We start from the raw sequence: 15052 nt of genomic DNA on the forward strand, positions 1-15052 counted from the left end.
AAAAACCGACCAGTGTATATGATATAAGTCGGTAAATATAAACTTTAACCTTTATGTTTAAATATGATTTAAATAATGAATATGGATTCATATTTAGAAGCTTGGAAAGTTTTGAAACGGTCAAAGCTGTAAAATTCAACATGTTAACTTTTCACTTTGAAAAATAAAACTTTGACCAGATTTATATTCAAATATGATTTGAATTTTAGAAAAATGAATGCAAATTCATGTCCGGGAAGTTGAAATTAGTCAAGACGAATAAAATAGCAAAAAGTTAAAACGTTGACTTTTGACTAAGAAAAGTCAAAGTTTGACTTTGACTTAACTGGTCAAATGACCAAATTGTCCTTTGACTAATATACTTATTAACTAAATGTTAGTGGGAAATGTGACAGCTTATAATATATTTAGAAGCCACTAACTCCATTAATAGTTAATGGATTAATTAGGTGTTGAGATTTTATGAAATAAATTGTATGCATTTTGCATGTAATTTTTCTATATATAAACTTCCATTTATAGAATGAGAAGATGATAATTCTGATGAAAAATATCTAAACCATCCATCTCTCTAAAGATTTTTTTCCCAAAAACGAGTCCCACAACTCGGTTCTTAATCCTTAGATTAGTACGTCAACATAGTGATTGTCATTTGCTCGTGATCTTCAGGCAGAGAAGAAGTTTTGGAACGAAGAAGAACTTGAGAACTACAAAGGTAAGCTCATCGTTTACCTTCTATACTCTTCGTTTAGGTCTATCGTTTAGGTATAGCATGTTATTTTCTAAATCATTTAGATGCATATAGAGTAAAGCATGATCCTAGTCTTCCGTTGCATGTTTCTTTGATAGTTTTTCATTCCCTTCATGTGGTATCAGAGCATGCTGAGTTTTACTCATATGCATATGGTGGGTTCTTACAATTTATATGATAAATTGTTATGGTTGAACTAAAATGGATTAGTTATGGATTTGGCTCTAAATTAAGTTGTTTATTTGCATTAATTATTATAATTAGCCCTGTTGGTGGCTTAATTTACTTTTTGCAAAGAGTCTGTAATTTGCTGGAGTCATTAGAGTTGATTTTAGGTTGTAATTGCTTCATTCGGGAAGAAGAAGTGCTATTTTAAAGCTCAGACCCGAGAAGAAGTTGTTTCAGACTTATCGTTCACCCTCTCAACGATCGCGTATGGTATGCGCATTGCTTAAGCCAGTGAACGTCGCTCTTACCAGCTAAACGATCGCGTATGGTACGCGTCATTTGTATAAAACCACATCGTTTACCAGGTAAACGATCACGTATGGTACGCGTATCGTTTGCATAAGACCCCATCGTTTACCCGTTAAGCGATCGCGTATGGTACGCGTATCACTTGCGCTTGAACGATCGTTTTCTTGCTCAGCGATTGCGTATGGTACGCGTATCGTTGGTACCTATAAACAATCGTTTACCTTATAAACGACCGTTCACCCGCTCCGCGATGTTGTATGGTACGCGTATCGCTTATGTCCGTGAAAACCATCTACCTGCTCAGCGATCGTGTAAGGATTAACAAGCGGTTTTTGATCGGTTTATACAACATTGGTGTTATTCCAGCTGGTTCGAAGTGCTTGAGAGCGGTTCATGTACTTCATCAAATTATTATTGTAATAATTTAGTTTTAACTTAATTTAGAGAGCCAAAACCAACCCATTTTAGGGTGTTTTAATTATTTTTACATATGATGTATGTCTTAATTATTACTAAAATTGTATGACATATAGTTTTAAAATCTCACCATAGGTTAACATGTTCATGCATATTTAGTATGCATGTTGAGTAATTAATATGAATATTAATTAATATGATTAATTTAAAGATTAATTGAATTAATTTTATTAAATATGATTTAATGAAATTAATTAAAATTTTTGATTTATTTAAAAAGTTAAATAAATAAAAAATACCATATTAATTATTTGTTGAATTCCTAGATGAATGTTATACGTTTGTCTAAGAGTTTTATAAGTGTTATAAAATAAATTAAAATTTTAAAATCTATAATAAATATCAGATGCATACTCACCTAAGTTAATACCATATCTTCAAAAATTAAATTTAGGTCGATATCTTGTAAAACTAGTTTACAAGTGGCACACTTGATTCGATCTTGTCAACAAGTCAGATAAGATGACTACGGAGTGGAGGTTTTTAAGTTGATGGTTTATGGAACACCTCCTACCTGGAGATCGTAATCAATTCTTGAGCCTTGTTAACTTAATTTTATGAGCATGCGTGAGAGATGTAAGGTAATAAAATTGGTTTATCACCTAGACATCGTAGGTTAAATCCAGTATAAAAGTTATGCTTGGATATTTTACCTAGATTTAGGATTTTTTTAAGTTAGCCTAAATAAAATCTTAAAAATTTTACCCAAAAAATCCTTTTAGAACACTTCAGCTGGAGAAAAGTATTGTACTTTGAGCTCTAGCGTCCCCAAGAGTTCACACCGTGAGGTTTATGTAGGGCTTTGGGCCGTGCGCAAGAGTAGACTCCATTCGGAGAGTGTTTGCATGGGCTATGCACAAGGTGAATGGGGGAAGTAGTTCATAGTAAATGGGTAAGGGATATATGACAATACATCCCACGGTCTCTTCCATTGGGTCGCACTTTGAGATTCTTATAATGCACCTGCTTGTCTATCCTGGAGCGACGTGCCATTCGGAGGGTTATATTATAAGATTCGAAACACTGCGAACTCCATATCTGGATAGGGCCTCTTAGATAAGTTTTTATATTGTCTTTCCACTTTCGGGAGCATAATGATTCTCAACTCTAAGGACCAAAAATGAAGGGTCACACTTACAAGAATTACTAAATAGTTAATATATTCTTGACCAAAGTAACGCTAACTAAATGCTAAGTAAATATAAGATATTTGTGAGTTGCCATTTGGTCAAGATTGTCTTAATTCAAAAAACGAGTAATCGGCTACCCCTCGGTAGAGATTATTCTGAACCTTTAGAATATCATTGCAAAACATAATAAAGGGTACATTATTAAAGGTTTTGCTAAAAAGATTAGTTTATTAGGATTATGGTTTCTACATAAAGTATGTTTGTTTTTCAGCATGAATAGCTCGATAGTTCAATTGTTAGTTTTCGAAAAACTTAACGGCGATAATTATGCGGCATGAAAATCAAATCTTAACAGAATACTAGTGGTTGATGAGTTAAGATTTGTCTTAATTGAGGGATGTCCTCAAACCCCTACCTCAAATGCAAACCAAACTAGTCGAAAGCATACGATCGATGGATAAAAGCAAATGAGAAAGTCCGTGTCTACATCATTGCTAGCATGTCTGATGTTTTAGCAAAGAAACATGAATCCTTAGTCACAGCTAAAGAGATAATGGATTCATTAAAAGGAATGTTTGGACAACCAGAATGGTCCCTAAGTAACGAGGCAATTAAATACATTTACACTAAGCGAATGAAGGAGAGGACCGTTGTTAGAGAACATGTCCTGGACATGATGGTGCATTTCAATCTTGCTAAGGTAAATGGTGGTGTTATTGATGAGGCTAATCAGGTTAGCTTTATCTTAGAGTCTTTTCCGAAGAGCTTCATATCATTTCAAACAAATGCGTCCCTGAACAAGATAGAATTTAATCTGACAACCCTTCTACATGAGCTCCAGTATTTCCAGAATCTTACCATGGGTAAGGAAAAAGAAATAGAAGCAAATGTTGCTACTACTACAAAAAGAAAATTCTCAAGAGGATCGTCCTTTATATCTAATTTGTTGGAATTTATGTCCTAAAACTCGTACTTTGTTATTTGATTCAATAAAATTTATTATTGAATGCTATAATCTTAAAACCAATAAATTGGCTATTTTACTAAGTTTGTCAATACACTTTAACTTTATGTAGAGACATAAGCATGGATTAAGTTCGAGCTAATAGTCTAAATAGTCTATAGTGTATGAATAAGGTTGGGCGCCTTATTCTGGAAAGACACTATGGATGCGGTCCGCTCAGTAGTTAGTACAAACGATGTAATCATGAATCGTTCATGTAGGGACATGAGAGTGGGGGCGTCCTATGTAAATGGTTTGCATAAGAATGGAACCACGAAATAGTCACTTTTAGTTATAACGTTGTAAACTATAAACTGATTATTTTATTTATAATGACCTAGGTAACTTGATCTTAATCCTGAGCTAACTATGAACTTTTGTTCATTCAGTAGTATCCTTAGATCTGCATAGGTGAAGGTAGCTAATCATCGCTGGCCCAATAAGCCTCCCATTTCAGGGATAAGACCGAGTGGATAGATAGGGACATAGGGTGCAAGACGGAATTCATTCCTACCCAATTTTGAGATAGTAGATAGGTTGTTCCTTTAAGGACTGAATCCAAGTCTTGAACAAGGGGCCCCACCTTCTCATTGGCCCGAGAAAGATTCAAGTTTGTAAGCTGGACCTTCAAAACCTAATCGAAATATAGAAAAGAAGGAAGAAAGGAAGACTCCCAAACAAAACAAGGGAAAAAAGACTACAGGAAAAGGTAAGTGTTACCACTGTGGTGAAAATGGGCATTGGTTAAGAAACTGCCCAAAATACCTTGCTCAGAAAAAAGCAAAGAAGGAAGCACAAGGTAAATATGATTTACTTGTTCTTGAAACATGTTTATTAGAAAATGAAAATTCTACTTGGATATTAGATTCAGGAGCCACTAATCATATTTGTTTCTCATTTCAGGAAAATAGTTCTTGGAAAAGGCTTTCTGAGGGCGAGATCACTCTCAAAGTTGGAACTGGAGAAATGGTCTCAGATAAAGCAGTGGGAGACTTGAAGTTGTTTTTTAATGATAGATATATCATGCTCAAGAATGTCTTGTATGCTCCTCAAATGAAGAGAAATTTAATATCTATCTCTTGTATGTCAGAACATATGTATAAAATATTTTTTGAAATTAATGAAGTGTTCGTTTTTCGAAAAGGTATTCATGTTTGTTCTGCTATACTTGAAGACAACTTATATAAGTTAAGACGAACACGAGCAAATTTTGTCTTAAATACTGAAATGTTTAGAACAGCTGAAACTCAGAACAAAAGACAAAAAGTTTCTTCCAATGCCTTCTTGTGGCACTTAAGACTTGGTCACATAAATCTTAATAGGATTGGAGGATTGGTTAAAAGTGGACTTCTAAGTCAGTTAGAAGATAACTCTTTACCTCCATGTGCTTCTTGTCTTGAAGGAAAAATGACCAAAAGATCTTTTACTGGAAAAGGTCTTGGAGCCAAAACACCTATAGAACTCGTACATTCGGAGCTCTGTGGACCAATGAATATTTCATTAGTTTTGTTGATGATTATTCAAGGTATGGTCATGTTTACCTAATTCAGAACAAGTCTGATTCTTTTGAAAAGTTCAAAGAATATAAGGCTAAAGTTGAAAATGAATCATGTAAAACAATAAAAACACTTCGATCAGATCGAGGTGGAGAGTATATAGACTTGCGATTCCAAGACTATTTGATAGAACATGGAATTCAATCACAACTCTCTGCACCTAGTACGCCTCAGCAAAACGGTGTATCAGAAAGAAGAAACCGAACTCTGTTGGACATGGTTCGCTCTATGATGAGTTTTGCTCAGTTGTCGGATTCTTTTTAGGGATATGCTTTAGAAATAATTATCTATATTTTAAACAACGTTCCCTCTAAAAGTGTTTCTGAAACACCTTATGAGCTATACAAAGGGCGTAAAGGTAGTTTACGTCACTTTAGAATTTGGGGATGTCCAGCACACGTGTTGGTGCAAAACCCTAAAAAGTTGAAACATCGTTCAAAATTATGCCTATTTGTAAGTTATCCAAAAGAATCTAAAGGTGGTTTGTTTTTTTACCCTCAAGAAAATAAAGTATTTATGTTGACAAATGCTACGTTCTTATAGGAAAACCATATAAGAAATCATCAAACTCGTAGTAAACTAGTATTAGAAGAAATTTCCAAAAATACTACAGATAGGCCTAGTTCATCCACTAAAGTAGTTGATAAAACTAGGAATATTGGTCAAACACATCCTTCTCAAGAGTTGGGAGAACCTCGACGTAGTGGGAGGGTTGTACGACAGCCTGATCGCTACTTGGGTTTAAGTGAAGCTCAAATCGTCATACCTGATAATGGAATAGAGGATCCATTGACCTATAAACAGGCAATGAATGATGTGGACTGTAACCAATGGGTAAAAGCCATGGACCTCAAAATGGAATCTATGTATTCCAATTATGTCTGGACTCTAGTAGATCAACCAAATGATGTAAAACATATTGGTTGTAAATGGATCTACAAGAGAAAATGAGACCAAGCTGGTAAAGTACAGACTTTCAAAACTCGACTAGTGGCAAAAGGTTATACACAAAAGGAGGGAGTGGATTATGAAAAAACTTTATCTCCTATTGCCATGCTGAAATCAATTAGAATACTCTTATCCATCATCACTTTTTATGATTATAAAATTTGACAGATGGATGTCAAGACAACCTTTTTAAATGAAAATCTTGAGGAGAGTATTTATACGGTCTAACCAGGGGGTTCATATCAAAGGGTCAAGAACAAAAGGTTTGTAAGCTTCAAAAATCTATATATAGATTAAAACAAGCATCCAGATAAGGTTTGATACTGCGATCAAATCTTATGCTTTTGAACAAAATGTTGATGAACCTTGTGTTTACAAAAGGATCATCAAATCCACTGTAGCATTCTTAGTTCTATATGTAAATGACATTCTACACATTGGGAATGATAGAGGTCATCTAACTGATATTAAGAAATGACTAGCTACACAATTTCAAATGAAAGATTTGGAAAATGCTCAATATGTTTTTAGTATCCAAATAGTTCGGAACCGAAAGAAAAGAACACTAGTCATGTCTCAAACATCTTATATAGACAAAATATTGTTCAGATATAAGATGTAGAATTCCAAGAAAGGTCTGTTGTCGTACATATATGGAATTCATTTATCAAAAGAACAATGTCCAAAAACACCTCAAGAAGTTTAGGATATGACTAACATTCCCTATGCTTCTACGGTTGGGAGCCTAATATAGGCAATGTTGTGTACTAGACCTGACATTTGCTATTCAGTAGGGATAGTTAGTAAATATTAATCCAATCCTGGACGTGATCATTGGACAACCTTTAAGAATATTCTAAAATATCTTAGAAGAACAAAAGACTACATGCTTGTGTATGGTTCTAAGGATCTGATCCTTACTGGATACACTGACTCTAATTTTTAATATGATAAAGATGCTAGAAAGTCTACATTGGGATCAGTTTCCACTTTGAATGGAGGAGTAATAGTATGGAGAAGCATAAAACAATCTTGTATTGCTGACTCCACTATGGAAGCTGAATATGTAGCAGTCTGTGAAGCAGCAAAGGAAGCAGTATGGCTTAAAAAGTTCTTAACAGATTTGGAAATTGTTCCAAATATGCATCTACTAATCACCTTATACTGTGACAACAGTGGTGGAGTTGCAAATTCACGAGAGCCTAGAAGTCATAAACGAGAAAAGCATATTGAACGAAAGTACCATCTTATCAGGAAAATCATACATTAAGGAGATGTTACAGTAACAAAAATCTCCTCCGAGCAAAACATAGCTGATCCGTTTACAAAAACTCCCACGACTAAAATGTTTGAGAGGCACCTACATGATTTAGGTCTGTGTTGTTTGTAGACTAAGACAAGTGGGAGACTTATTGGGAATATGCCCTAGTTTAATATATATATATATATGTTTATTGTACTCATATATATTCTTCTCTCATTGTTAAAATTCTAACTTTGTATATCGTACTGGGAGTTTTAGTCCAAGTGGGAGTTTGTTGGAATTTATGTCCTAAAAATCATACTCTGTTATTTGATTCAATAAAAATTATTATTGAATGTTATAATCTTAAAACCAATAAATTATGATCCCGAGGCTATTTTACTAAGTTTGTTGATACACTTGAACTTTATGTAGAGACATAAGCATGGATTAAGTTCGAGTTAATAGACCAAATAGTCTATAGTGTATGAATAAGGTTGGACGCCTTATTCTGGAAAAACACTATGGATGCGGTCTGCTCCGTAGTTAGTACAAAGGATGTAATCCTAAATCGTTCATGTAGGGACATGAGAGTGGGGGCGTCCTATGTAAATGGTTTGCATAAGACTGAAACCACGAAGTAGTCACTTTTAGTTATAACGTCGTAAACTATAAACTGACTATTTTATTTCTAATAACCTAGGTAACTTGATCTTAATCATGAGCTAACTATGAACTTCTGTTCATTCGGTAGTATCCTTAGATAGGCATAGGTGAGGGCAGCCAATCATCACTGGCCCAATAAGCCTCCCATTTCAGAGATAAGACCGAGAGGATAGCTCGAGACATAGGGTGCAAGACGAAATTCACTCCTACCCACTTTTGGGATAGTAGATAGGGTGTTCCCTTAAGGACTCAATCCAAGTCTTGAACAAGGGGCCCTACCTTCTCATTGGCCCGAGAAAGGTTCAGGTTTGTAGGTTAGATCTTAAACCAATTGTTCAATAGTGGATCAGTGGGTCTTAAGGAGCAAGATGTAATCTCGGGGGTAAAATGGTATTTTGACCCAGCCAAGATTACGAACAACCTGTGAAGGATCAACTTACTCATCATAGTTATATCAGGTGGACAGAAATATATCTATAGTGAGGGGAGTGCAACTAAGAGTCTTTAGTGGAATGACTCTTTAGTTAACGAATGTTGATTAAGCTTGGTCTAAAAGAGTTTAGCCAGTTAATCTCGAATTTGAAGCTCATGATCTATAGGTCCATTAGGTTCCCCTACTAGCTCATATGGATTCAACTAAGAACAATATGTTGGAATAATTCGAATTGTTCGAATTAGGTAAGGAGAGAAAAATCGACCAGTGTATATGATATAAGTCGGTAAATATAAAAAGCTTTATGTTTAAATATGATTTAAATAATGAATATGGATTCATATTCATATTTAGAAGCTTGGAAAGTTTTGAAACGGTCAAAGCTGTAAAATTCAACATGTTGACTTTTTACTTTGAAAAACAAAACTTTGACCTAATGTATATTCAAATATGATTTAAATTTTAGAAAAATGAATGCAGATTCATACTCAAGAGATTGAAATTAGTCAAGACGGATAAAATAGCAAAAAGTTGAAACGTTGACTTTTGACTAAGAAAAGTCAAAGTTTGACTTTGACTTAATTGGTCAAATGACCAAATTGTCCTTTGACTAATATACTTATTAACTAAATGTTAGTGGAAAATGTGGCAGCTTATAATGTATTTAGAAGCCACTAATTCCATTAATAGTTAATGGATTAATTAGGTATTGAGATTTTATGAAATAAATTGCATGTATTTTGCATGTAATTTTTTTATATATAAACTTCCATTTGTAGAATGAGAAGATGATGATTCTGATGAAAAATATCTTAACGGTACACCTACCTCCATCCATCTCTCTAAAGATTTCCTTCCGAAAAACGAGTCCCACAACTTGGTTCTTAGTCCTGAGATTAGTAGGTCAACATAGTGGTTGTCCTTTGCTCGTGATCTTCAGGCAGAGAAGAAGTTTTGGAATGAAGAAGAAGTTGAGAACTACAAAGGTAAGCTCATCGTTTACCTTCTATACTCTTCGTTTAGGTCTATCGTTTAGGTACAACATGTTATTTTCTAAATTATTTAGATTCATATAGAGTAAAGCATGATCCTAGTCTTCCACTGCATGTTTCTCTTATGGTTTTTTTTCCCTTCAACTATATTATATGCGAAGGAAGATAAGATGAAGGGCAAAGTGGTGGTTATGAGTGATTTCGAACTCAATTTTAATGAGGCAAGATAGGCAAAGGAAAGTCTAAGTACTCTAATGACTCTAATGCATTACATGGTTAACTAGTTGACTGAGGCAATACAAATCATTTGTTAATTTCAAATTTAGGACGAACTTCATCTCAACGCCTTCGCCATACTTGTTCACCTTTCGGGATGCAAATACTCGAAATTACCATATGATTTATACATGATCTTGAACTTATTATCTATAATTTATCCTATATTAAAGCAAGCAACCTCTCAGTATCTTATCACCACACACACTCGCATTTCTAAAATGTATGTTTAGGAGGAATTCAGTGATAAGATTGTACCTCTACATTCTCTTCACCACTTGTTTAGTTAAGTCCAGATTATTATTTCTAAAATGTATGTTTAGGAGGAATTCAGTGATAAGATTGTATCTCTACATTCTCTTCACCACTTGCTTAGTTAAGTCCAAATTATTACTCTATCAAGTGACAATGTCCAATACTTCATTCTTTCTCCTGAATAGAATGATGTACTAAGTACTACACTTAATTGAACAAGATGAGTAATACCAACCCATCCAGATTCTTTACTAATTATTTAAACCTTGCATTTTGTCATGATTACAAAGAACTAATATTATAGAAAGATAAAGAGACGGTTGAGTGAAAGTAGTGATAAATTGCATTTATAAATAAAACTTTAGGCCTTTCGACCATGGGATTCAAATTACAATTCAAAATGAAAAGAAACTACAAATGAAGATACAGAAGAACGAGTCGAGCCTCTCTAAGCATAACTTCTTATGCTCATTGACTCCATTTTTTCCTACTACAATTGAGGGAGAAAAGGGATATGGATTCCTTTCGACTATCTTCTAAGCTCTCACCTAAAATAGAGAAGAAAGATAGAGAGTGAAGTTGAGTGCTTGATCTCTAAATTTTCACACTTTGTCTCGAGGGAAAAGTATTGTATTTATAGGCGAAGACCTATGGGACATAACATTGTCTGGGTGTCAATAATTCTTTGATAAAGCTGCATAGCACCACATACGTCAGTTCGTCCATTTCTGACATTCTTGCATATCATTCTTGTCTTCTAGCGATGTAGACCGCCTAGCATTTTTTCGTTTGTTGCCTGGTTGACATGCCCCTTATCGCCTGACGTTCATCGTTTGAATATTCCTTTTTTTTTCACCTAAAACCTGCATTAAGGTATGAAAACCATGATATACAGGTGTTTTACTCTTTTGATACTCGTAATGCGTAATCATCTTAATTTGTCTATTTTGCTATATGTTTCATCCTTTTTCTCATGTTAAGACTTCATTATTATACCTAAAAACCTATAATAACTTGTATTTCTACAAGTTATCATCCACTCAAATGTTGAGGGGAGAGAGAGGAAAAGAGTGAGGGAAGGGAGTTAAAGAGAAAGTGGTCGAATAAAAGATTGAAAAAAAAATGAGAGGAGTAAGAGAGGGGAGTGGAGAAGTGAGAGATAAAGATGAAGAAAAAATAGGGTTTTGAGTTAGTAAATTTGAGGGGAGGAGGATGAGAAGGAGAGAAGGGGTAGAAAGATGAAGCTATGGTTTGTTATTTTTTTTTTTTATTTTTTTTCTTTTGCGCATTTGAGAGAGGAATGAAAATGGGGGAGGGAAACAAAAAAGTTTTGAGAGTAAAAAAAATTCCGAAAATTTGTCCATCTCCGTCTTTTAATAAAAAATTTTGACGTTTGACAAATGTCAAGAACAAAATATATACTATTTAACGTTTTAAAACGTTAAGGAAAAGTACATGCCAAGAAAGGTCCTAACAGAAAAACTTTCTTAAAATTTGCCCACCTCCCTCTTTTCAAAAAGTTTTTTTTATATTTGCAAAACGTCAAGAACAAAATAGATATTACTTGACATTTTTAAAACATCAAGGAAAAGTACATATTAGTTGATGTTTTTTAAACGTCAAGAAAGGGCCCATTGTGAATTCGAAAATTCACCCACCTATTATCTTTGAGATCACCCATCATAAAAAAATCTTGACGTTTTATGTATCTTTAAAATCATTCATTTTTTTATTTATCTTTAAAATCATTCATTTCTTAACATTTTTTTTCTTTCCAAAAACCATCAATTATTAAATCACAATCATCAAAAGAGTCCTTTTTTCTAATAGTGTGTTTTTTTTACCAAATCCACTGTCTAATTGCATGTTAGGTGTCAAATCATTATACAAATGTGATGTGCATGTGTATTGGCTGTATAATGCACACATTAGAAGGTGAATTTGAGGATGGAAGCTTGTTGAGTTTTGGAAGAAGATTCACAAGTGTTCACAAATTTGTTTGAAGAGTGAGTGTTCAAAATCTTAAGCCTAGAGGATAATATATAGAAGAATCTTGTGGTGTTTATTGAAGGGATCAAAACTCTTCCCGTAGCGGAAGAATTAACAGAAACCATAACTCAATTTAATTGGAACAAAAAAAAATACTAATACATTGGCAAATTAAATTACAAAATTCTATGACTAAGCATGCTTTCAAAAAAAAATACAGAGAAGTAGAACTTAAGCTCGTTGACGACTTCGAATCTATCAATCACCAATTTGGACACCACCACTTGGAAACCTTCCTATTCTCTGATTGAGATGGTTTGTGGGAACCAAAATTGGATTGAGGAAATTTTTCCAGAAAGAACAAATTTTTTTTAAAGAGAATGGGAGGATCTCGCAAAAATCACAAAACTCTTTCTATTTTGTTTTGCAAAGACTTCCCTCTTCTTCAGACGGAAGAAGTGGGAAGTTAGAGAGAATAGATGGGAACGTGGAAAAACCACCTACGTTCCCTATATTAACTTAATAATTACTAAATTAATATATATTAAACTAATTAATTAATTTAATTAACTAATTACTTAGTTTAATAATTAATTAAATCATATTTAAACGAAAATTTCTCGCATAACCTATAGTTTTAATTTAATTAATTTAATTAAATCAAATTAAACTAAACTATTAATTAATTCTCCAATTAATTAATTTCTAAATTAAATATCTTATATTTAATTTAATCTAAAATTTGAATCATATTCAAATATAAATTTCTCTCGTAACCTATAGTTTTAATATGTATCCCATACAAATTAAATTTTAACCTATAGTTTTAATATGAATCTAATTCACATTAAATTAATATTTGAACTCATTCAAATATTTTATTCTCTCATAATATAATTTTGAATCATATTCAAAATTAGATTTATATAATAAAGTCTAATTAAAATATAAACTTTGTATTATAATGTATCAACATACATTATATTAATTCCCAAAGTAAATTTGAACATTTCAAATTACAACCAATATAAATAAATCTCATTACTCTTTATGAGCTAGGAAGGGGGCCTAATGGACCTACAAATCAAAAGCTACAACGATATGAGATTAATTGGCTAAACTCATTAACCACATTAATCAATATTCGTTAACTGTGTGTACACTCCACTAAAGACTCACAGCTGAACTCTTCTCACTGTAGATATATTTCTGTGTCCACGGATATAGACCAATACCAGTAAGTTAGTCATTCACAAGTGTTCGTAAAACCACCTGGGTCAAATTACCGTTTTACCCCTGGGTTACTTCTAGTCCTTAAATACCAGTGCTCCTCTAATGAACAACCTCTTTATGGTCTAACCACTAAACAGAAACCCCTCTCGTGCCATAGAGAGGGTAGGGCCCCTTGTTCAAGTCCCGGAGACACCATTTAAGGGAACACTTATCTACTTACCCTAAAGGTGGGAATGAGTGAATTTCATATCGTGTGATTATGTTCTCAGTTCCCCACTCGGTCTTGTCCCCAAAATGATAAGCATATTGAGTTGGCAATCTGGCCACTCTCACCCATACAAATCAAAGGACAATCCCTCGCAAACAGAAGTTCATAATACACTCAGGATTAAGACTAAGTTACCTAGGTCATCCTAATGAAATAGAAACTCATTGCATAGGATACCCTCACTCGCATGTTGCATACATGAACGCATTGGATCAATGTGTTTGTATCAAATACAAAGTGAGCCATATCCATAATGTTAACAGGATAAGGTACTCAACCTTAACCCTATACTATAGACCCTTTAAGCTGATCTTGAACTTTAATCCTCGTATGTCTCTACATATTGTTCAAAACTCATCAAACAGCTTAGGATGTTAGTTTATTGGATTTAGGTTATTAAGACAACTAATAATATAATCAATAACACTTATGAAATCATAATAATAAAATACTTTATTAATAACGGTCAATTGATTATATTTACTATCTATGAGTTTTAGGACATAAAACCCAACATTCATAACTTGATTTTATCCAGTTTTATCAAGAATTGAGGAAGAATTTTGAGTTTCCAAGGGCGACTGTTCAAAATCTTAATTTTTTCCCAATTATTTCCAGCATGCTTAATCCTCAAAATTCATGAAATCTAAAGTGTTTTAGTTCGATTCACTTCCACTATCATGTTAATTTAACTTTCATCCCCTTTGACCCATTGTCGTTTGCTTCTAAAGTGATTGCTAAGGGAATAGAAGGTGGATTCTCTCTCTCTCATTTCTGAGAAGACTAAGCTCTTACCTAGTGCTTCAATGAAACTTGAGAGCAAGAAGATGAAGTTTTTGAAATGATTGAACTTCAACCAAATTTTTTTATCAGACTCTATATGTTCATATTGAGCTCTCGAGGACTAGCTATAAATGTAAAAAAAGAATATTCTTATTATCTCTCTTCACCTCGCATTAAAGAATATTCTTGTATGCTTTAGTTGAAGTCGACACTAACTTGCTGATTTGATGGTTACCAACCACACTTGTCGTTTTGCATGTTTGTCATTTAGTGTCTTCATCATGTGCTTGTTGATTTGTCGCTAGATTCTTCAACACATAAATGTTTTGGTTGCGTTCTTCCCTTCATAGGTTCTCGGCTACAGTCTTTCGTGACCCCATCATATTTCTTTTTTTTTTTTTTCTTTTTACCAATTTCTGCATTCAAAGATGACATGAAAATTCATAGTAAATAGGATTTTGGATTTTGTAAGCATGTTATCGCATAATAGAGTTTCTCTTATGAATTAATTTCAAATTAAAGTCTTCTCACTTAATTTTTCCTGTTATTCTAAATAAAAAGTTAGAATAACT

Source organism: Cucumis melo, chromosome 5 (genome assembly GCF_025177605.1).
Source record: "Cucumis melo cultivar AY chromosome 5, USDA_Cmelo_AY_1.0, whole genome shotgun sequence".
Lineage (NCBI taxonomy): Eukaryota > Viridiplantae > Streptophyta > Magnoliopsida > Cucurbitales > Cucurbitaceae > Cucumis > Cucumis melo.